Genomic DNA, 24,076 nt, shown 5'->3' with positions numbered 1-24,076 from the left:
AACATTAATACATAACCTGCCTGGAGCAGCAGCCTGATCCTCACAGGAGAAAAAAGCTGAAAGAGACAGTCTCCTATCTGCAGCTGTAACTAATAGTACATGCAGTAGTAGTTATGTGTTACATTACCATCATCAGTACAGCAAAAGTATTTACACCACTGACTATGGTGTTAGCACCAGGGCCGGCTCCAGGGTTCGGAGCACCCTGTGCCGGCCCTGGAGATGACACCCTAACATTTTTGGGTGTGGCCTAATTACCATAGGTGATGTTATTTGGAGGTGTGCCCGCATGGCACACCTCCAAATAACATCAGGCTGGGGGTAAAGCCCAGCACTCCGTCACTGGCTGGGCTACCCCCAGCCCTCTCCCATCAGTGAATGGTTGCCACGCGCATGTGCGTGGCATCCACTCATCCTCTGGGGGTCCGGCACCGCCACACAGCTGCAGCGGTGGGGGTCCCCAGCCTCCCGATTTGACCACCCACGGGCCACTTAGGCCCACGGGTGGAACAGCGGGACATTACTGTCCCGCTGAAATCAGGATGCTGGGGAGGGGTGCCGCCCTCTACAGGTGGCACCCCTGTGCAACCACACTGGTCGAACACCCCTAGAGCCAGCCCTGGTCAGCACTCACCTTCACTTTCCAGCTCTGCCACACTGTACTCCTGCTCTTCCTTCCCATCAGCCCTGCTTATATAGGAGAGCTGTGATTGGCTGGCACTGTCATGTGCTTTTCAGTATATGTTATATCCATTTCAGCATATGTGATATCCATTTCAGCATACGTCATATCCATTTCAGCGTAATTCATATCCAGAAAGCAGTAACTTAGGTATATGACATATCCAGAAAGCTGTAATACTAACTGTGCATGTGAAACTCACATTGGTGCCCATCCCTGTGATAGTTATATTGTGTAGTGTTTGGCACATATTTGTATGTATAAAACAATGTTCTATCTTAGTATTCCGTGTATCTTTGAATGGCAGTATGTGGAACACATGTCTATCTTCCAATCTATTTTATATAGCAGCCACAAATGTTTTACACAGCCTCAGTATTAATCTAAATTCACCATATTAAACTTTCAAAGAAGTTATCTGATGGGTGGTTCAGAGGATGACGTGTAAAGCTTGATATGCAACCGAAAGTCTGTAACAATTACTGGAAATACCACAAAGTTTCCTGTGTCTTGTAACAGTATTGCCGAGTAGTTGCATTTTGTTTCATATATACAGTCAGGTGCATAAATATTGGGACATTGACAGAATTTTCATAATTTGGCCTCTATTCACCACCACAATGGCTTTGAAATGAAATAAACAAGATGTGCTTTAACTCCAGACTTTCAGATTTAATTTGAGGGTAATTACATCCAAATCAGGTGAACGGTGTAGGAATTACGGGTTCTATATGTGCCTCCCACTTTTTAAGGGGCCAAAAGTAATGGGACAAACTAAACAATCCTAAATCTAACTTTCACTTTTTAATACTTTGTTGCAAATCCTTTGCAGGCAATTACAGCCTGAAGTCTGGAACGCATAGACATCTCCAGACGCTGAGTTTCATCCCTGGTGATGCTCTGCCAGGCCTCTATTGCAAATATCTTCAGTTCCTGCTTGTTCTTGGGGCATTTTCCCTTCAGTTTTGTCTTCATCAAGTGAAATGCATGCTCAATCGGATTCAGGTCAGGGGATTGACTTGGCCATTGCATAACATTCCACTTTTTAGCCTTAAAAAAACTCTTTGGTTGCTTTTGCAGTATGCTTCGGGTCATTGTCCATCTGCACTGTGAAGCGCCGTCCAATGAGATCTGAAGCTTTTGACTGAATATGAGCATATATTATTGCCCGAAACACTTCAGAATTCATTCTGCTGCTTTTGTCATCAGTCACATCATCAATAAATACAAGGGAACCAGTTCCATTGGCAGCTATACATGCCCACGCCATGACACTACCACCACCATGCTTCACTGATGAGGTGGTATGTTTTGGATCATGAGCAGTTCCTTTCCTTCTCCATATTTTCTCTTCCCATCACTCTGGTACAAGTTGATCTTTGTCTCATCTGTCCATAGGATGTTGTTCCAGAACTGTAATGGCTTTTTTAGATGTTGTTTGGCAAACTCTAATCTGGTCTTCCTGTTTTTGTGGCTCACCAATGGTTTACTTCTTGTGGTGAACCCTCTATATTCCTGAAGTCTTCTCTTGATTGTTGACTTTGACACATATACACCTACCTCCTGGAGAGTGTTCTTGATTTGGCCAACTGTTGTGAAGGTGTTTTTCTTCACCAGGGAAATAATTCTTCTGTCATCCACCACAGTTGTTTTACGTGGTCTTCCGGGTCTTTTGGTGTTGCTAATCTCTCCGGTGCATTCTTTCTTTTTAAGAATATTCCAAACACTTGATTTGGCCACATCTAATGTATTTGCTATCTCTCTGATGGGTTTGTTTTGATTTTTCAGCCTAATGATGGCTTACTTCACTGATAGTGACAGCTCTTTGGATCTTATATTGAGAGTCGACAGCAACTGATTCCAAATGCAAATGTCACACCTAGAATCAACTCCAGACCTTTTACCTGCTTAATTGATAATGAAATAACGAGGGAATAGCCCACACCTGTCCATGAAATAGCTTTTGAGATGATAGTCCCATTACTTTTGGCCCTTTAAAAAGTGGGAGGCACATATAGAAACCGTTGTAATTCCAACACCGTTCACCTGATTTGGATGTAATTACCCTCAAATTAAATCTGAAAGTCTGCAGTTAAAGCACATCTTGTTTGTTTCATTTCAAATCCATTGTGGTGGTGAATAGAGGCCAAAATATGAAAATTCTGTCAATGTCCCAATATTTATGCACCTGACTGTATATAACTTACCGTAGTAATATGTAGGTTTGTAGATACAAAATGTTTCATTTATAAAAACTGAAAATTATATAAATTAATAAAGTATGTTTTATAAAATATTTGTAAAAGTTTTGTCTTTCTTAATGTAAATACTGGCCCTATTGTATTTGCCATAGTCTAGAATGTTTATTGTCTGTTCACAGATGATCAACTAACCAAAGCCATAAGTAGATATATTAGTGCCCTGTGTGATATAGAACACCGGCGTCCCCTCCCCTGAGACCCCATCTTTTATTGCCATTTATGCTCCTCCATGCCTCTCTCTCTCTAGTATATTGTATCCCTTGTAAATGATTGGGTGCCATCGTCACTGCTCTACCCCACCCTGTGTATACTGTTTATTGATTAGGTGCCTTTTATATCCTAGAGACCCTTCTACATATTTTTGCTTTATTGATTGCACGCCCTTTTCTTTCCTCCTCACCCCCCTTATATATATATATATATATATATATATATATATAATTTTTTTTAAATTATTTATTTATTTATTTTTTCATTTCCGTGAGTTGCAGTTTACCCGGTACAACCGATCTCATATCCTATATATGCCAAGGTGACTGGTCTCCTCTACATTGGACATTACACTGGATCTACCGGCTAGAACAAAACTCCTGAAAGTCACTTATAAAACTGCCCATACAGTCAGAAGGGGAAGCAGTCGGGAAGCCGATGGATGCAATCCCGACCGCCAGCTTCCCGACTGTCTTATCCTGGCAAGAGTTAAATGACAGGCGTCAAAATCACTACACCTGTCATTTTACCTACGCTGGGAGACCGGCATCTGGCATCCCGATCTAAGGGATGCTGGGCGCCAGGCGCAGACAGCCGCGGAGGGGGGAGGGTTAGATTTAGTGATCCTGGGGGGGACAAGGTTAGGCACCCCCCCGGGAGGTTAGGGATAGGCTAGGGGAAGGGGGTGTTAGGGTTAGGCACACCCAGGGGGAGGTAAGGGTTAGGCACCCCCCCGGGGGAGGTAAGGGTTAGGCACCCCCCCGGGGGACTTAGGTTTAGGCAGCAGGGAAGGGGGGGTTAGGGTTAGGCACTTAGAGGGGGGATTAGGGTTATGCACTTGGGGGGGAGGTTAGGGTTAGGCACCCCTAAGAGAGGGTTAGGGTTGGGGGTACAATAGGTTAGCAAATACTTACCTTGGGACGATCAGGATCTTCCCTGCTGCCGGGATTTGAACCGCCGGCCTCATCATACTGAATCCATCTGAAGTGTATAGGAAAGGGTCCTGGACTGCACACCCTGAATATATATAATAGGAGGTGCTACCTGTTGAGACTGTTATTGCAGGCACAGAAACAGACTAATCCCAGGTGCACAACTCCAAATTACTGATTATATATAAATACATTATGCAATCAAATTTTGCAATAAATAGAGGTTTTTTGCATAATCATGGCCAAGGTTATGGGCCTACCCACCATATTCAGGTATCTTCTGTAGGGTGGGTACCTAACATACTAGGGTTCAAATCCAGAGCGCATGAAACCCCCAAACCAGCTAAGCCGAGCCACCCCAGGGCACCGCTCTAATGAGAAAAGTGAAGTGTGAAGTAAGAAATATAAGAGGAGCTGCTGCATGTATAGGATATAGAAGTGAAAATACAAATATAGTAAAAACAAACAGTAAAAGTGTTAAAATGTCTGAAGGTCAGCCCGCTTCCTGAACCTGCACTGGAATGTAATATGGTGGCTAAAGTGAGGTTAGTTCACAAGCACCCCCTCACATTCCTAGGATGCTCTAGTTTATAAGAAGACGCTAGAGTGGCCAAGCACAGCAAACATTACATGACTTATTAAGCACAGTATGTACAGCGAGCAACATCTACTTAATATCAATCTTGGGATATAAGACATTCAGCTACAGATACAGAGCTGTAATATCCAATCTAGAAACACAAATAGAAGAAGAGTTCATATAATCACTACTGTAATATATTCAGAGATGTACACTCATACCTGCCACTGCCTAATATAAACCACTCAACACTTAAATAGTAAAAATTGTACTAAAACAGTCACTTAAGAAAACAAATTTGTTTGATATAGTTTTATATTCTTGTAAAATAATGACATTAAAATACAGTTTAGCCATTATTATAAGGGAACTATTGTACTACTACATAAAATGGGTTGAGTATGGAATCCCGGCTGTCGGGATGTAGCTGGTCAGAATACCGACAGCGGTATCCCGATAGCCAGAATCCCGACACCCATAGGGAATAAAGCAAAATCTTTTCCTAACCCTTACGCTAACCTCTAACCTAACCCTAACCCTCCCTCCCTGATGCCTAACCCTAACCTCCCCCCTAGTGTCTAAACCTAACCTCCCCCTCCCCCCACCCTAAACGTAACATTACCTTCAAAGTGCCTTAACCTACCCTCCCCCCTAGTGATTAAACCTAACCTCCCCTCCCCGCACCCTAAACCTAATACTCCCTCCCTGGTGCCTAAACCTAACCTCCCCCTAGTGCCTAAACTTAAACACCCCTCTCCGCACCCTAATCCTAACCCTCTCTTCCCGATGCCTAACTCTAACCTCCCCCTAGTGTCTAAACTTAACCACCCCTCCCTGCACCCTAATCCTAACCCTCTGTGCCCGGTGCCTAACCCTAACCCTCTAACTAGTGCCTAACCCTAAGCCCGCACCTTAACCTCCCCCTAACACCCCGATACTTACCTTTGGGATACCGGCGGTTGGGATACTGTCTGGATTTTGGCGCCAGTATCCAGATCATTGCCATTCCGCATGCCAGGATGCCAACTACATCCAAATAAAATACATTTTAATACATTCAGAATCCCATTTATCAACGTAACTTATTACCAGTGGTATAATTTTTGTATCGCAGTGATACTAACGAATATGCCACTGGTATTCCGCATTACTTACCCATCCAGGGAGGTCTGGCGAGGTCCAGCGACGATCCCTCTCTTCGGTGGCATCTTCTCTTCTGTTACTGGTAGCCTAGCTCTGCCAGTGATGGGTTACTGTGTCATATAGAAGAAGATTGTGTTGTGCTCAGCCTGGTATGTATGTAAGTGAATAGTGCATGTCTTAGTAGTGTTACATACTGTATATCTTTTATGTATTTGTGTTGCCCTATGTAATTTAAATTTAAGGATGGAAAATATGGAAGGATGGAAATAAACAATGGTGTGTATATAAAGGTACTTTACTTCTAGTATTAAAATCAACTCAATACAGTCCTGTCAATTCTCAGAAAAACACTTGCTTCTGATAATGAGGGTACAGATCAGAGTGATGAAAGTGAATCAATAATGTACAATAACCCCACAGGGTATAAAATGTAACCGTTGTTTCAGGTATTGTCTAGATGGTGAGTGATTAAGAACAATGTGTCAGGTATTTAGTAGAGTGACTGCAGTGTCCCGTGTCACAACTGGATTATTCCACTGAGACAAGATCAGTTTAAAATTGAAGCGTGCGCGACGCCATCTTGTAAATGGCAGCTAGACTCCATTTTACAAACAAGAATCTGCAAGACGCCATTTTGCGACCAGCGTCACTTTAAGTTACAACTCAGGAGCTAAGAACAGATGGCAATGTTTTTGGTAATCTACCAAGGGCAACTGGAAGAAAAAGCTTCTTGAGAAAAAGTAAATAGAATAGACAATGCACCAGAAACTGTGAGTGCTTTACATACAAATTGGGAATCCCAGTATGCAGATAAGTATAGTTGTGGCAATTGTAATATAATCCAGGCATTTATCTACACAATTGAATGTGTCTGAATCCTAATCAGGTTTTAGTTTCACACCCAGACACATTTGCATTGCAGTCTGAAACTGTGAGTGAGGAATGATATGTGTGTGTGTATGTATGTACATATATATATATATATATATATATATATATAAATATGATAAGTCCATCATGGATGGAATCTCATGCATAAACACCGCACGTTACCCACAATTGAACTGCTAACATGACGCCCAGTAGCGAATGCACAATTATTAGCATCATGCGATTGCATTTTACACCATTTCACATACACACATTATGCTTAAGACCCTGAATGAAAATACCGTTTATTAGCTCTATGCGCATGCATCTGCCCCAAGTTAACTAGCATCCTTATATCAAACCCCGAACACTCACACATTACATATTCACACATAACGTTTAATAAGCTTTAAAGTGTATGATTTAAGTTGGTTCAGTTACTTTAAATGCTGAGAAATAAAGATATTTGATAACTAAGGTATTATACATGCTAAACAAGTCGTGCTTGGATTTGTACTGATGCGAACTCTTTTTACAGTATTACGGTGTTATCGGTGGGGAGATCGCATCATGCATTCTTGAATTATGGATCGCAGAGCCTACAAGCAAAAAAATTTATATTTCATGAGGATGTTGCAGGGGGCGGGAAGGGAAAGATCCCCAGCTGTGAGAGGCTGGGATGAGTCTATTTGAACCAGCCTGTTAAATGCTTTGTAACAGATGCTTCTCCCCTGGGAAACAATGACATCAGCAGCAAACTTCTCTATTGTCCTGTCTATTCTGGGGGGGTATAAATATGTGTGCTCCAACACTGGGTCTTTAGTCTTCTTGCTGAATGCTGACTGAGGGGTTTCTTGCTGATGCCTAACATCTGGTACCGGAAGCGCTGCGTATGTATACTGTACTTGGGTCTGTATAATTCCTTTTGCGCCTAAATTGTGTCTGGATCAATTGCGTGTAACTGTCTGAACTTTTACTTGAATAACACTTGTGCTTTGGAACCACAGATTCCAGGTCTAAGTCTCTATTTACTGTATGACTGCGTACGCAAATTAGCGTCTTCCTTAGAGGTTTATAGGAAGGATTTTAGAAGGTACTGGCAGGGGTATACAGAGGTTCATTTTAATATCATCACCCGCTTTCATTCATATATAGAAAGTAGATACAGAGTAATTGACTCAATAAATTCCTGGTGTCGGCATTGCCCGGGTTTAGCTTCTTAAGGTAGGCAGTACGGTGGCCGGAGAAATAAAGGTTACCCTGGACTTGGCTTTCCTCTATGCGGGAACGAACTCCAGTGTTAAGCCTGTCTCCAGGCTCCCTCTGTGAGCATGCTTCCAGAGAGATGTGCCGCTGTCTGGGGAGGAGGTACCGCGGTAGTGGTTCAACCGAATCAGTTGCCACGTACCCCCTCCGATACAGAGAACTTACCTTGGATGTTCTCGACAGCCGACTGCTCCTTCCCCTCGCCGGTTCGTTGTTCGGGTAGCGTCTTCTCATGCTGCGGCAGGTTCCAGTCCATCCAGCTTGTGATCACGTGATAGCGGCTTCCCAGCAGGCCGTACGAGATGGTCACTCATTGTTAGCGGATAAATGTTTGCAGTTAGGATGTTACGATCTCCAATGCATTTCAGCCGTGGTGGCCTAACTCTGGGAGTAATGCTGTGCTTGTTTGTGATGGTGACTGGGATATAAAGGAGCCGGTTTATCTGCTGATTGGTGCTCTTATAGTTAGTCCATTTCCATTGGTTCCAGCTCTTTGCCTCTTCAATAGGTGGGACAGGTTGTCTGTCACTGATGGGGAGTGGGTCACGGACGATTGATACCTTGTTTAAGTAGTTCAGGATGTTTAAAAGGTATGTAGATTCAGTAAATGATTACAGTTATTCTTCTGCATGGTATTAAGTCATTCAATTTCAATATGATCATACTGTATGTTATTTACTTCTTTGATTTGATTTTAGTTCAATTGTACAGGTACGCTTAATTGATACATGATAGAAATATATTGGTTCGTGTAACTAGTATAAACAGTAAAGTGCAAACATTTTCTATTGATAACAAGTGTCAATATTGATCTTATATTAATATGGATGGCAAGGACCATAGGGTTCTTAGGGGTTTCTGTGGTTCTGAGATTTGTACTCTCTGGGCCTGATTCAGAGCCGCTCGTAAGCGGCCGCTCGTTCGCTCCGAGTGATGTTCGCACATCTGCGCATGCATATGGGTCGCATTGTGCATGCACCAACCAGTCAGTGCAGTCAGAAATTGTGTGCTCGCTATATAGCTAGTGCCTGCTAATTTGAGTGACAGGATGAGGCGTTTGTGGGTGGTAACAGGGGAAGGTGCTTGAAAATGGGGAGTGGAGATCCAAACGCAGGTGTGCCAAACGGTCAAAACGGGCGTTTTAAGGGTGTGCATAATTAACAAAGCAGCGTCATCGACCACGTCAGTGGTTGTCTTTTAGCCTGAACTGCTCGCATGATTGCAGTAGGAAAATGCTACCACAAGAATAGCGAGCAGTTCATACGCCTTTCGATGTACTCGTTTAATCTAATAAATAGCGGAGATGACGTATGATGCGAGTGGCCAAGGGGCGTCTTTACAAAATAGCGAGCGTATGTTTTGTTCGCTCGCTCAGACATAAAGGCGTCAACAGACCGCAAAGAGCGAGCGCTCAATTTAAATAGCCAGCCCCTTTTTCTGAACGAGCGTCCGCAAATAGCGTCCAGCTCTGATTTAGGCCCTCTGTCCCTTATATGTCTATAATCAATAGTCTTATGCTGCCCATCAACTAGGCGATTTTACCTAGTGATGGAGCGATAACGACGGTCGTTATTGCTCCATCGCTTGGTAATCGCTCGCAAATCGGGCAGTAAAAGGTTAAAAACGACCAGCGATGCACACGCTCGCTGGTCGTTTTTAACATCAATCATCGCCCGAACATGACGGTCAACCTGACGACCACCGTCAGGTTGCCATGTTCGGGGATGATTGATCTGCATACACTGAATGTCTGGACGTTCAGTGTCTGCAGTTCACCCTGCGGGAGATGATGGCGTCGTAATTGTGCCGTTGTCCCCCGCATCGTTAAATGGATGGGCAGTGTTAGGGTATAATAGAGTATGAGCCATATTGATGCTTGATTTATGATGTTGTTGTCTCTATCCTGTTGTAAGATTTAATTTTTTACAAATGATTGACTTGACTTCATTGTCAACTTTTAAACCTCTTGGTGCAAATATTTGGAGCTCGTAGATCCATCTCAATTGTATTGATCTTGTTATTGAAGTCACCGCCCCTCCAATTAGGTGTTACTTCTTGTATGCCCAAGAATGTAAGTGATCTAGGGTCACTGTTGTGGTAGTTATTGAAATGTCTAGAGAGGTTATGTTCCTCTACACTACTTTTAATATTTCTAATATGTTCACTGACACTCGTCTTGAGGGGTCTTATGGTTCTGCCTATATATTGTTTATTACAGCCACATTCTAACATATATATTATCCCCTTGTTGTTACATGTTAGTCTGTCTTTCATAGTATAGATTATGCCTCTGTGGTTTGATTTGAAACATTCTATAGGCTTAGTACTTCTGTGGTTAGAATTGATGCAGCCTAAACAAGTACCGCAGTGAAAAAAACCTTTAGTTGGATTGGTGTTTCCTATGGTAGTTTGTCTTGATATTTTTGGAGGGATGTGGTTGTGTATCAATTTTTGTCTGAGATCTGGTGCTCTCCTATAAACCAATCAGGGTTTGGAAGGTGAAAAGTCTGCTAGTGTGTAATCTTCCAATAATATTGGCCAATGTTTGTTGAGTATGTGCTGTATTTCTTTGGCTTGCTTAGAATATTGTGTGATGAAATATACCTTAATTTGTTCTTTCAGTAGTGCCTTGTTTATATATTTTAGCAATTCACTTCGATCATGGGAACTTGCTGTCACAAGCCACCGCACGGCTAATGCCGTGCGAGCCAAATGCTGGGCTAGTGTTTGTTGAAGACTCCACCTACCTCCTGTCTGTCATTCTGCAGCTGGTCTGGATTGGCTCTGGAATCCATATCCTGGTGCTGTCAGCGCTGCTCCGATGCCAGTGCCACACCGCAGCATCCAAAGTGGGTTATCTGGTGCACCATTGTCAGTGTCAACATGGTGGCACTGGCCTCACCTCAGCGTCCAAAGTGCGCAATCCTGCGCACCACCTCCAGTTTCTTCCCGTTGACATAAGTCACACATCAGCATCCAAAGTGCACAATCCGGTGCACCACCACCAGTGTCAACCTGGCGACATTGGCCGCACCTCAGCGTCCAAAGTGCGCAATCTGGCGCACCATCACCAGTGTCAACCCGGCGACACTGACCACACCTCCACGTCTTTGTGCAGATAACATCAAAGACTCCCCAGCCCTCAAGGCTGCTTCCACAGCCCAAAGGCTGCATCTCATCCTCGACCCTCAGGCTACAACTTGCCAAGGCAAACCAGCCCTCAATGCTGCTTCCACAGCCCAAAGGCTGCATCTCATCCTTGGCCCTCAGGCCACAACTTGCCAATGCAAACCAGCCCTCAAGGCTGCTTCCACAGCCCAGAGGCTGCACCTCATCCGTTGCCCTCAGGACACCACTTGCCAAGGCAAACCAGCCCTCAAGGCTGCTTCCACAGTCCAGAGGCTGCACCTCATCCGTGGCCCTCAGGACACAACTAGCGTAGGCAAACCTGCCCTCAAGGCTGCTTCCACTGCCCAAAGGCTGCAACTCGCCCTTGGCCCTCTGGCCATGACTAGTCAATGCAAACCAGCTCTCAAAGCTGTAGTACGGCTACATCCAGCCAAGAATTACCAGCCCTCAAGGTGGTTATTAGACTCTACCCTCAAAGTCACCCCGGTGGCATAACACTTGCTTCATCAAAGGCTTTTTCTATCAATGGTTTTGTATACTGTTTCTCTAGAAATTGTTTAGTTAGTTCTTGTCCTTGTTGTTTAAGATCATCTAATTTAGAGCAATTTCTCCTCAATCTCAAGAATTGTCCTTTGGGGATTGTGTTTAGCCAGGTGGGTTGGTGCCAATTTGTGGAAAGAATAAAGCTATTAATGTCTACTACCTTTCTAAATGTATTGTGTGTATTTGGTTGTTGTCTATGAATATGTTTAGGTCTTGAAATTCAATGTTGGTTTTACTGTAGTTTGCGGTGAAACGGAGCTGGTTCATGTTATTGTTGATAGTTGCTATGAAGTTGGTTAGTGTTTTTTCTTCTCCCCTCCAAATAAAGAATACATCATCAATGTATCTCCTCCGGAGTACGAGATTTTCCCCAAGGTCTTGGTTACGCCAAATATTCAGATCTTCCCACCAGCTCATGAATAGATTGGAATAACTTGGGGCAATCTCATACCGATTGTTGTGCCAGTGGTTTGGAGGTAAAAGTGATCCTCGAACCAGACATAATTGTGTTTGAGTGTTAAGTCTATACTGTCATGAATGAAGTTGAGTTGTGTTGCCATAAGTTCTTTGTCCTGTTCCAAATGGTACTTGATGCTAGTGATGCCTTGTGTGTGGTCAGAATAGGGTGAAGTGACATCTGTGGATACCAACCACAGTTGTTCATCCCATTGGATGTTCTGTGTCATGCACATGCCCATGGCACTTTCATCCGGTGGGGATCTGGCAGTGCCTGGAAGGCTTTGCTGAAGCCAGAAAGGCTGCTGCCTGGTCCTCATTCCCCATTGCCAGCAGTGACACACAGGGGTAATCTAAGATTAATGCTGTTTGTTAAATATTGAAAGCATGACGCAAGTAAGTTATGTATCATTCATAAATGGGGCCCTCGGTCTCAAAGCACATACAGTATTTGCACTATATATTGTATTATATTTATATTGTATTACCACATAACATTTGTGCCAGTACCTACCCCCCATAACACATAATGAATGCAGGAATATGGATAAAAAAATAGCAAAACTGCTGACACCTCCTCTCCCATTCTCATCCTCCCTGTCTTTTACCCTCCGCTCCTCTTCCCTCTGACTTCATTCTTACAGTTGTATCCTCATGTACCTAGCCTAAATATGCCCTGTGTGACTGAGCCGCTCTGAGAGGTGTAGCCTACCGCCTTTTTCATGGAATTTTGTGTCATATTTGCATCGCAGATGCAGCGAGACACCAATTGCAGTGCACTACAGATGCTGGGCTGGGTCTTTAACCACACAGGAATTAGTTTAAAACACTTACAAAGTCACAGATGAAGCACGGAACTGCACTTCTTGGTGTGAAAAGAATCCGTGGCTGCTGCATCGTAGCACCTCGTATATAGATTCAGACTCAGATGTACAGATGAAACGCAACACATTGTTGTTCATTGCAAGACAGTAATGTCATTTTGTCACCTCCAGTTGTTTTATTTCTTCGAATAACATGCACATTTTAAGCGAAAAAGATGCTTCTTTATACCCCACAACCATGCACAGCAGCTCCTCATCAGGGCTCCATTTCTGTCACTGAGAAGTTATGATGTTTCATCACGTGCGCCGCACTCTGGGCCTGGTTCAGACCCGCTCGCGAGTGCTGAGCGCTCACAAGCGGGTCGATGTTGCCCAAGTCTGCATGCGCACGACGGAGGCGGCTCCGTCGTGCGCATGTGCGAGACCCGGATAACAATGGCCAAACCGTCGTTATGGGTCTCGCACCAAAGGGGGCGTGCTGTCGATGGTGATTGACAGCACGCCCCCTTTGTTGGGCGTGCCGGGGGCGTGGCTGCCCAGACGGAGGCATTCCCATGGGAACGCCTACTGTCTGGGGCCGGCCCCACTGACATCACTAGTGATGTCAGTGGGAGTGCTTTTGGCTCTGATAGAGCCAAAAGCACTCCAGGGCTTGCGGCAGACGAGACCCTACCACAAGGGTCTCGTCGCAAGCCCGATGGTCGCGATGGTCTTGACCATCGCGACCATCATTTTGGCCGCTCGCTATAGCTGTGGGTGGTCACCCACAGCTATGCAAGCGGCCATGAGGCCGCTCCAAAAAGTAAGAGGAACGGCCCTGATTCAGAGTGAGCGCTCCGTCAGAGCATCCGGCTCTGAATCAGGGCCTCTGCACACTGACTGCAGTTGGAGTATGGTTCTGGGACCAGACCATACTTACAGACATTTGAAGTCTTCTGTCTGGGAGAAAACTCCATCCTTCCCTAGATGCAGGTGGGCAGTGATGGGGCGTAGCTGGATGGTCACATCGTTAAGCTCCGCCCCTTCAAAATTAAATACTGGTATTGATGTACATTTGGATAGGGGGGATAGGGGACGGAGCCAAATTACATGAATATCGTAGAATCACATCATTAAGCCCTGCCTCCTCCTGACAGATTGCAAAATGATGGTAATATTCTACCCAGTCTCCCCCAGTAGTGGCTACTCTTCCGGTCGTGCGGGCCTCTACCTGAAAAATTGGGAGGCTCCAGCAGGTAAGTATGGGCCAGAATGCGGACATGGGCATCTAGACATTGCTGAGTGGCATGCTTGCACTTTTTTGACTGCCAGTCAGGGGCAGGCATCTTGCTTCCCCTAGGATATCTAGCCTTGCTAGAGGTGGATACAGTGTTGATGTTGTATGCAAATAGCTGATATTTTAAGCCTGCACATGTGCCCGAGTCACACGTGAACGAATTTAGTTGCAGAAAGAGGTAATTTTGGTGCCTGTTTCTCGGGGTTAACAGAGGGTGGCTACTCAGGTGTGGGAATTTCATGGGTGTGCTGCTGACAGTGGCTGTGTCTAAAGACGCAGAACTGCTCACACAAAACGTTATGTACAAATGGAGAAATTGCACCTGCAGGTGGTACAAGTTTCATTGGTAAAACCGGTGGTGCACTGAGACAGATTTGCACTGTAGCCAGTGGGCATCTCAATAAGAAGATCATTGCTGCACCATTAGAATAAAGATGCACACGCGGCTGCAGCAAATGAAGCAACCGTGATCGCGTTTGTTCCAACTCGGAATCAACCCCAAGATCTGGTATTGGATTTACTTATTCAAACAAGGGTCTCCTGTATCTATAGGAGCCAGGATAAGATAGATTAAGAGACATTAGAGGAAACGTAGTAAAAACGAAGCTGCGCTGGAATCACTGCAGCGGCCAGGAGCAAGGTAAGTCACCGCTGACCCCCAGGGACGATATGTCGACACTCTAACATGTTGGCATTTCCTCACTGTTGACATGATGAATGTCAACATTATGATCAGGACAACATTTTCATTCTGATGTCCATATTATGACTGACAACAGATCATACCACGTCCCTTTAGAGCATCCCCCCATCCACAGCATCTTCCTAATCAATGTTCATGAATGGCGAGACATTGCTTTCTAGCTGGACCTGTGCTTTCTAAGAATGAGTAGGACTCACCTTTTCCAGTAATGTGGTATTTCTGCACTGTGAGTCCCACTGATCCTTAGCAGTGAAGGAGTTAACTTTTTAGAGCATGCTGGGAGTTCCAGTGTAACAGCTGGTGACTGTAAGATAGCATTCTGTACTTTTATAGTGTAGCAAGTTCCGCTTTTTCCAGTAACAATGCTCTGTTGTAACGAGGAAGATGAAATAAAATAACATGAGGCGTTATCAGTTTTTAACTTGCAAAAATATAATTTGATATACAATAAATATTCAATATGATGGTACACAAACTGATGTGTAGGTAGGGGCATAGCCAGAACTTTGTTGGCCCCATAGCAACATTTTGAAGGGGCCCCTTTCCTAATGTGTTTTTCATGGAACTTTGTGTCATATTTGCATCGCAGATGCAGCGAAACACCACTTGCAGTGCACTACAGATGCTGGGCTGGGTCTTTAACCACACAGGAATTAGTTTAAAACACTTACACGGAACTGCACTTCTTGGTGTGAAAAGAATCCGCGGCTGCTGCATCGTAGCACCTCGTATATAGATTCAGACTCAGATGTACAGATGAAACGCAACACATTGTTGTTCATTGCAAGACAGTAATGTCATTTTGTCACCTCCAGTTGTTTTATTTCTTCGAATAACATGCACATTTTAAGCGAAAAAGATGCTTCTTTATACCCCACAACCATGCACAGCAGCTCCTCATCAGGGCTCCATTTCTGTCACTGAGAAGTTATGATGTTTCATCACGTGCGCCGCACTCTGGGCCTGGTTCAGACCCGCTCGCGAGTGCTGAGCGCTCGCAAGCGGGTCGATGTTGCCCAAGTCTGCATGCGCACGATTGAGGTGGCTCCGTCGTGCGCATGTGCGGGACCCGGATAACAACGGCCAAGCCGTCGTTATGGGTCTCGCACCAAAGGGGGCGTGCTGTCGATGGTGATTGACAGCATGCCCCCTTTGTTGGGCGTGCCGGCGGCGTGGCTGCCCAGACGGAGGCATTCCCATGGGAACGCCTACTGTCTGGGGCCGGCCCCACTGACATCACTAGTGATGTCAGTGGGAGTGCTTTTGGCTCTGATAGAGCCAAAAGCACTCCAGGGCTTGCGGCAGATGAGACCCTACCACAAGGGTCTCATCGCAAGCCTGATGGTCGTGATGGTCTTGACCATCGCGACCATCATTTTGGCCGCTCGCTATAGCTGTGGGTGGTCACCCACAGCTATGCAAGCGGCCATGAGGCCGCTCCAAAAAGTAAGAGGAACGGCCCTGATTCAGAGTGAGCGCTCCGTCAGAGCATCCAGCTCTGAATCAGGGCCTCTGCACACTGACTGCAGTTGGAGTATGGTTCTGGGACCAGACCATACTTACAGACATTTGAAGTCTTCTGTCTGGGAGAAAACTCCATCCTTCCCTAGATGCAGGTGGGCAGTGATGGGGCGTAGCTGGATGGTCGCATCGTTAAGCTCCGCCCCTTCAAAATTAAATACTGGTATTCATGTACATTTGGATAGGGGGGATAGGGGGCGGAGCCAAATTACATGAATATCGTAGAATCACATCATTAAGCCCTGCCTCCTCCTGACAGATTGCAAAATGATGGTAATATTCTCCCCAGTCTCCCCCAGTAGTGGCTACTCTTCCGGTCGTGCGGGCCTCTACCTGAAAAATTGGGAGGCTCCAGCAGGTAAGTATGGGCCAGAATGCTGACATGGGCATCTAGACATTGCTTAGTGGCATGCTTGCACTTTTTTGACTGCCAGTCAGGGGCAGGCATCTTGCTTCCCCTAGGATATCTAGCCTTGCTAGAGGTGGATACAGTGTTGATGTTGTATGCAAATGGCTGATATTTTAAGCCTGCACATGTGCCCGAGTCACACGTGAACGAATTTAGTTGCAGAAAGAGGTAATTTTGGTGCCTGTTTCTCGGGGTTAACAGAGGGTGGCTACTCAGGTGTGGGCATTTCATGGGTGTGCTGCTGACAGTGGCTGTGTCTAAAGACGCAGAACTGCTCACACAAGACGTTATGTACAAATGGAGAAATTGCACCTGCAGGTGGTACAAGTTTCATTGGTAAAACCAGTGGTGCACCGAGACAGATTTGCACTGTAGCCAGTGGGCATCTCAATAAGAAGATCATTGCTGCACCATTAGAATAAAGATGCACACGCGGCTGCAGCAAATGAAGCAACCGTGATCGCGTTTGTTCCAACTCGGAATCAACCCCAAGATCTGGTATTGGATTTACTTATTCAAACAAGGGTCTCCTGTATCTATAGGAGCCAGGATAAGATAGATTAAGAGACATTAGAGGAAACGTAGTAAAAACGAAGCTGCGCTGGAATCACTGCAGCGGCCAGGAGCAAGGTAAGTCACCGCTGACCCCCAGGGACGATATGTCGACACTCTAACATGTTGGCATTTCCTCACTGTTGACATGATGAATGTCAACATTATGATCAGGACAACATTTTCATTCTGATGTCCATATTATGACTGACAACAGATCATACCACGTCCCTTTAGAGCATCCCCCCATCCACAGCATCTTTCTAATCAATGTTCATGAATGGCGAGACATTGCTTTCTAGCTGGACCTGTGCTTTCTAAGAATGAGTAGGACTCACCTTTTCCAGTAATGTGGTATTTCTGTACTGTGAGTCCCACTGATCCTTAGCAGTGAAGGAGTTAACTTTTTAGAGCATGCTGGGAGTTCCAGTGTAACAGCTGGTGACTGTAAGATAGCATTCTGTACTTTTATAGTGTAGCAAGTTCCGCTTTTTCCAGTAACAATTCTCTGTTGTAACGAGGAAGATGAAATAAAATAACATGAGGCGTTATCAGTTTTTAACTTGCAAAAATATAATTTGATATGCAATAAATATTCAATATGATGGTACACAAACTGATGTGTAGGTAGGGGCATAGCCAGAACTTTGTTGGCCCCATAGCAACATTTTGAAGGGGCCCCTTTCCTAATGCTTTTAGAGTGACAACTTTCTGCAACAGTTGTTAATTTTTACGCCCCATAATAGGACCCTAGTTCATTTTCTGAATCATAGTCATCCCCTAGTCAATGTTATACCCTATAGTAGTGCCCTAGTTAATGATATTCCTCATAGTCGTGCCCTAGTTAATGTTATTCCCATTAGTAGTGACCTAGTTAATTTTATACCCCATAGTAGTGTCCTAGATACTGTTTTGCCACACAGTAGTGAAGTAGTTTATGTTATACCCCATAGTAGTGTCCTAGTTAATGTTTTGCCCCACAGTAGTGACCTAGTTAATGTTATACCCCATAGTAGTGTCCTAGTTAATGTTTTGCCCCACAGTAGTGACCTAGTTAATGTTATACCCCATAGTAGTGCCCTAGTTAATTTTATTCCCCATAGTAGTGACCTAGTTTATTTAATAAACCATAGTTCATGGTTGTGGTTGTTCTGTCTCAAAGTTCATACTGGGTCTCATGGAGAGTTCTTGCAAATTCGGACCACTTTGATAGGTCAAACATGCCATCAATGAATCTATTTTAGATCAGGGTCGATTTACCTATGGACCAATGGCGCCTGATGATTCTCCTAAAAGCAGGAACTTTTGTGTCACAGTGTGTGGCGATAACCATTCTTTCACCGGTACTCTTAGTGTTGGTATATCTTTCTGAGTATGCTTTTCTTTGCATTGTTTAGGCAACATCTGAGTACTGTTGGTAAGTAACCCCTGTTTATGAAATGAGCAGACATATATAGATAGTATTTTGGACTCAACATATGATGGGTCGCAAGTAATCTTGCCTGGCATTGCAGGTTTTTTTCCCCTGTCTCATTTCTGTCTGCTTCACCCCCTGTCTACCTGTTTTTCCATCTCTGTCCCTCACTTCGCCATGTCTATCATTTCTGTTCTTATCATCTCCCATTTCATTGTTTCATATTTCTTTCCCGCTTCATCCCTAATCTCCTTGTACCATGTCTGTGTCACCCTTTCTTCCCTTCTCCCTGTCTAATTTATATCCCTGTGACCCCCTTTCTCTCAACGCTCTCTCCCTTACTTCCCCATGTCTCTCATCTTTGTCAATCTCGCCATCTGCCTCCCATCTCTGTCCCCATAAGCTCCAGTCTCTCATCTCTAACCACCTACCTCACCTTCTCCCCATCTCTAACATCTGTCCTCCTCACCCTCCCAGTTTTGTCCTCTCACCCCCATCTCCTATCACCTCCCATCTCACTGTCTCTCATCTCTGTCCCCATTACTACCCTATCTCTCATCTTTTCTCCCCCATTTTCCTGTGTCTCAGTTTTGTTCCCTGCTGCCCATCTCCTAGTATATCATATTTATCCCCCTCACCTCCCATCTTCCTTTCTCTCTTCTCTGTCCCCCCACTCTGTCTCTAATTTCTATCCCCTCACCCCCATCTTTCTGTCTCTCAGGTTTGTCCCATCACCCCATCTCCTGGTATATTATCTTTGTTCCTCTCACCTTCTCCCTGTTTCTCAGCTCTGTCCTCCTTACTTCCACCCTGTCTCTCATCTCTGTCCTCATATCTAATCCCACCTTCCTCCTGTATCTTATCTCTGTTTCCTCACCTCCCATTCTGTCTTTCACCACTGTCCCCCTATCTTCCTTCCTCCCTATTGCCCAATTCTGCCCCTCTCACCCCCTGTCTGTATCTCCCTTCTCCCTGTCTCTTATATCTGTCCCATCAGCCCTCATTTCATCTCTGTCCCCATTTCATTGTCTCTCATTTCTGCAATCTCACCTCCCCTTGCATCTCATCTCTGCCCCCATTTCATTGTCTCTCACTCTCAATTCCCCAACCTCCCTTTCTCCATATGTCTAATTTATGCCCCCCCCATCCTCCTGACTCTCAGTTTTGTCTCCTCACCCCATCTCCAGGTGTATCGTATCTGTCCCCCTCACCTTCTCCCTGTCTCACACCTCTGTCCCCCTCACCTCTCTCATCTCTGTCTCACTCATTCCACCATCTTCCTGTCTCTCATCTCTGTCCACCTCACCTCATCATCTTAATTTCCTCACCACCCTTCTGTCTTCCATCTACCTCCCCTTCTCCCTATCTCTCATTTCTGTCTCTCTTACCCACCCATCTCCCTGTCTCTCATCCCTGATGACCTCATCTCACCCTGGTCTCTCATCTCTGTCCTCCTCACTTCCATCTCCTTGTCTCTCATCTCTGTCCCCTTGACCCTCTCATCTTCTCTCTGTGTTGGTCCCCTCAACCTCATCAAACTGCTTGTCATTTCTGTCCCCCTCACCTTCCCCTGTGTCTCATGTCTGTCCCCCACAACTTCCTGTCTCTCATCTCAGCCGACTTCATCTCCCACGATCTCCAATCTCTGTCCTCACTACCATCTCTCTGTCTCTCAGTGTTGTTTCCCTCATCTGTCACTCTCACCGCCCTGTCTCTGATATCTGCACCTTCACCCCTCATCTCCCTCTCATCTCTGTCCCTAATATCAGCCTCTCTTATTTCTATCTCCAACACTGTCAGGACAGGACTGTTCATTTCTGTCAGCACCGGCATTCCCAGGGCCTGAACAAGTGGTAGACTAGCATCCACCTGCTGTAACTGGTTACCATCACAATAACAATGATACTTAAAGAGGTTATTTATATATAAGCAGTATAGGCACACGCCCTGGCAAATTAACTTATTAAATAAAATGTAGCTACAGTATCTAGCAGTAACATCAGTTACATATTACCCAGCACTGCGCTCACTGTTTAATAATTCACACCAGCCTCTGCTTATTAACCTTCCAGTGTGTTTTTCCTCTTGGAGTAGGACACATGCAGAGAACATGAAGGGTCTGATGCTACAGCTTCCATGTTTGCATCTGTTGCCACAGTTGCATCTGGGACTTTATGCCAATACTAGTATCAGCCCTTCCCTGGTGTACAGCTGTGCGTCACCACCAAGGAATGAATGTGCAGTTGAAAAACAATGGGCATGATTCAATTCAGCAGGAGTTGAATAGCAACGGGAGGCAAACAGTTAAACCAAAGAATGCTGGTTCTCGCAACTTAACAAGGGTGCTTAGTCATGAGAACCGGCATTCTCCAACTAAAGTGCTGGCCACGAGGCTGTTAGCGCCATACTAAGCTAAGAAACAACCTCACAGCCGGAACTTTAGTTGCATTTCTCCTCACACCCTCAGGAGGGTGCGAGGAGAAATCATTAGTCGTACTAAACAGCGCACTAAATTGAATAGCTCTGGGAGCTCCCTCCTGGCACTATTCAATTCCCACTTAATTGAATTGACCCCATTGACCATTTGAATATCGTCATTGCATTTGATCCAGAAACAGGCCCACCACCTCCACAGTGATATAGTTTCAAACCCAGAGCTCAATAGAGTACTCAATAGGATTGCTCAATAGAGTACCACTGTTCACTTTATACATAAACGTAGCTATAGTGGATGTAGGAGGTGCCATTGCCATGGGTCTCAGAGGTTTAGGGGGCCCCCGGGACCAGGTTATATAGTTGCATTCCAATTTCCCAGATGTACCTACTAATTAATTGGGTCCAACTTGTTGCTTAGTCTGAATGGAGTGGTAATCCATTTTCAGTGAGATGTGTGTGTTGTGGATGTTATAATAGTATGGGGCACTGTAATCAGTGTTGTCACTGGGGTGTGCGGGCCGCAATGGGTGACAACATCAAGGGGATGACACCAAATTAGCAGAGCTGTTCTGCTATTTTGGTGTGACTGAGCGGCAAGCAGCAGTGATGGATGATGTGCATGCATCATTCATTGTGCCAGGAGAGAGGCAGGGATTGCCCAGCAGCTCCAGGGGCACCCCAGGCTTAAACCTAAGCCCTGGGTGCTTGGGAGAGGGGGGGACAATTTATGGAGGGCTCCCTACCTCCCCTGAGATCCCCAGCCTGGGCTGACAAGCTTGCAGTGTTAATACTTTGGCCGGAGTGACCCAGTGAAAGGGTACCCTGGCTGTGGCATTATACCCCGGCTAGTTTGAGTCTGATGCTGGTTTCAAAATTATGGGGAACACCACACCATTGTTTCCTCGTATTTTTATAACCAGGACTAGCTCACAGAGCTCAGTGCTGGTTCATAAAATATGGGGGACCCCTACATGTTTTGTCCCCTGTATTTTTAGAACCAGGACTGGCCCAGGAGCCCTGGGTTGGTTATGCTTTGGGGAAGAAGGACCCCACATCATTTTTTTTAAAGAAGCTAAGCCTTTCTGTTATTGAATACACACAAGTAGCCTGCACGTATATCACTAGATATGTGCAGGCTGCTTGTCCGGGTAAGGAAACACAGGGATTAAACATGGGTAGGAACGAACACCCATCATAGGAGGACACGATCCTGACAAACATGGGAGCTTAGTAAATATCCAGATTTCATTAAGACAACCCCCCCCCACGTGTCTGATTGTTCCTACCTGTGTTTAATCTCGGACAAACACAGGCAAAACAAGGAACGTAGTAAATTTACCACATAATGAGAGCTATGGAGCATTACATTAACTAGCACACTACTATTGGGCATTACATTAACTAGCACACTACTATGGGGAATCTCATCTGTCGGTATATTAACCTCATCCCCTATTATGGGGCATAAAAGCCGACAAAGTTCTACCTAAGTCCCTGCATGCGTCCCCTATTGGCAGAGCTAGACTAAGACATTATGGGCTCTAGACTGTAAGGGTTGTTTTGCTCTTTAATAAATTGTACTTTATTGTGTGCCTTCACTGAGGAATGCCTGACTAGCCTGGGGATGGATACGCTTGGTTTACAGTTATGCTGTCAACAGTCAAAATGATATTGACAGAATGCTGACACGAAGACAAAGGTAAGTGGTGAAGAGAGTAGATGAGGATTAGTAATGAAAAGAAGCTGCAGAGCAAGAGAAAAAATGGTTCATCAGGGACAACAAGGAAAAACTGGGAGATGGGGGGATTGTAAAAGAAGTTTGGGGATAGATATAATGAGACAGGTAAAGGGAGACAGACACATAAAGGGGAGAAACAAAGGGCAAATACACACAATGCAGAGACACAATGGTATGCATACAAATTTGGAGACAAACAAAGAAAGGGACAGAGACACACAAAGAGGAGACTGGTACATGTCACGGTCGTCGTGGAAAATTCCCCTGTTGAAGGGGTGAAAGCTGAGGTCCCAGGTTGAGGGAGGAACCGGAGGTGTGGGGCCTGAATATAAGATCTCCTCATCCATGGATGTCAGACGTTGATGAAAAGGTGCGGAGTATAACCAGCTGGAAGCTGTTCTCCAGAGACCCCTCCAATTGGGATATGGGTGTAAGCTGCACCCAACTGGCAGGTCACGGTCCTTTGAACTGGTGTCCGATACTGTGGGGATAGAGACAAACAATGGCCCTGGGAATATACTACTAGAAGAAGTACTAGTGCGGAAGATGGATACTTATACTGAATGCTGGATGCACTGTTGTAAACTAGTCCTCTGAAAAGGGTCCTGGACGCAAACTTGCGTCGAAATAGGCACTTGAAACAATACACCAGAGAGGGCTCCTTGACGCAAACTTGAGTCGAGATAGGGTACTTGAAACAATACACCAGAGACGGTCCTTGAAGCAAACTTGCGTCGAGATATGGTACTGTAATGCACACAGGTTAGATGTTGGACGCACTGTTGCACAGATAGTTGGTACTTGTTTGGCACACAGGCTAGATGTTGGACGCACTGTTGCACAGATGGTTAGTACTTGTTTGGCACACAGGCTAGATGTTAGACGCACTGTTGCACTGGGACTCGGCACTTGGATCACCGGTAATGGAACCTGGAATGAAGTATCAGCAAGAAAACACTCAGTAGCGTCAACGTTGCACAGGCAACTTCCTGCTGCCTCGAGGCTGGCTCTATACCCAGCAGTAGCATATCATTGGTTGACAACTTCAGCTGAGCACCACCATGCTACTATTGGGTACAGAGAAATCAGGTGATGCAAACTGTCATGGCTGTGTCCATGACGGTGACCGCA

This window comes from Taudactylus pleione, unplaced genomic scaffold (genome assembly GCF_031769625.1).
Source record: "Taudactylus pleione unplaced genomic scaffold, aTauple2 ptg000258l, whole genome shotgun sequence".
NCBI classification, from domain to species: Eukaryota; Metazoa; Chordata; class Amphibia; order Anura; family Myobatrachidae; genus Taudactylus; species Taudactylus pleione.
The sequence above is the reverse complement of the archived record's forward strand: the minus strand, read 5'-3'. Positions refer to the sequence as shown.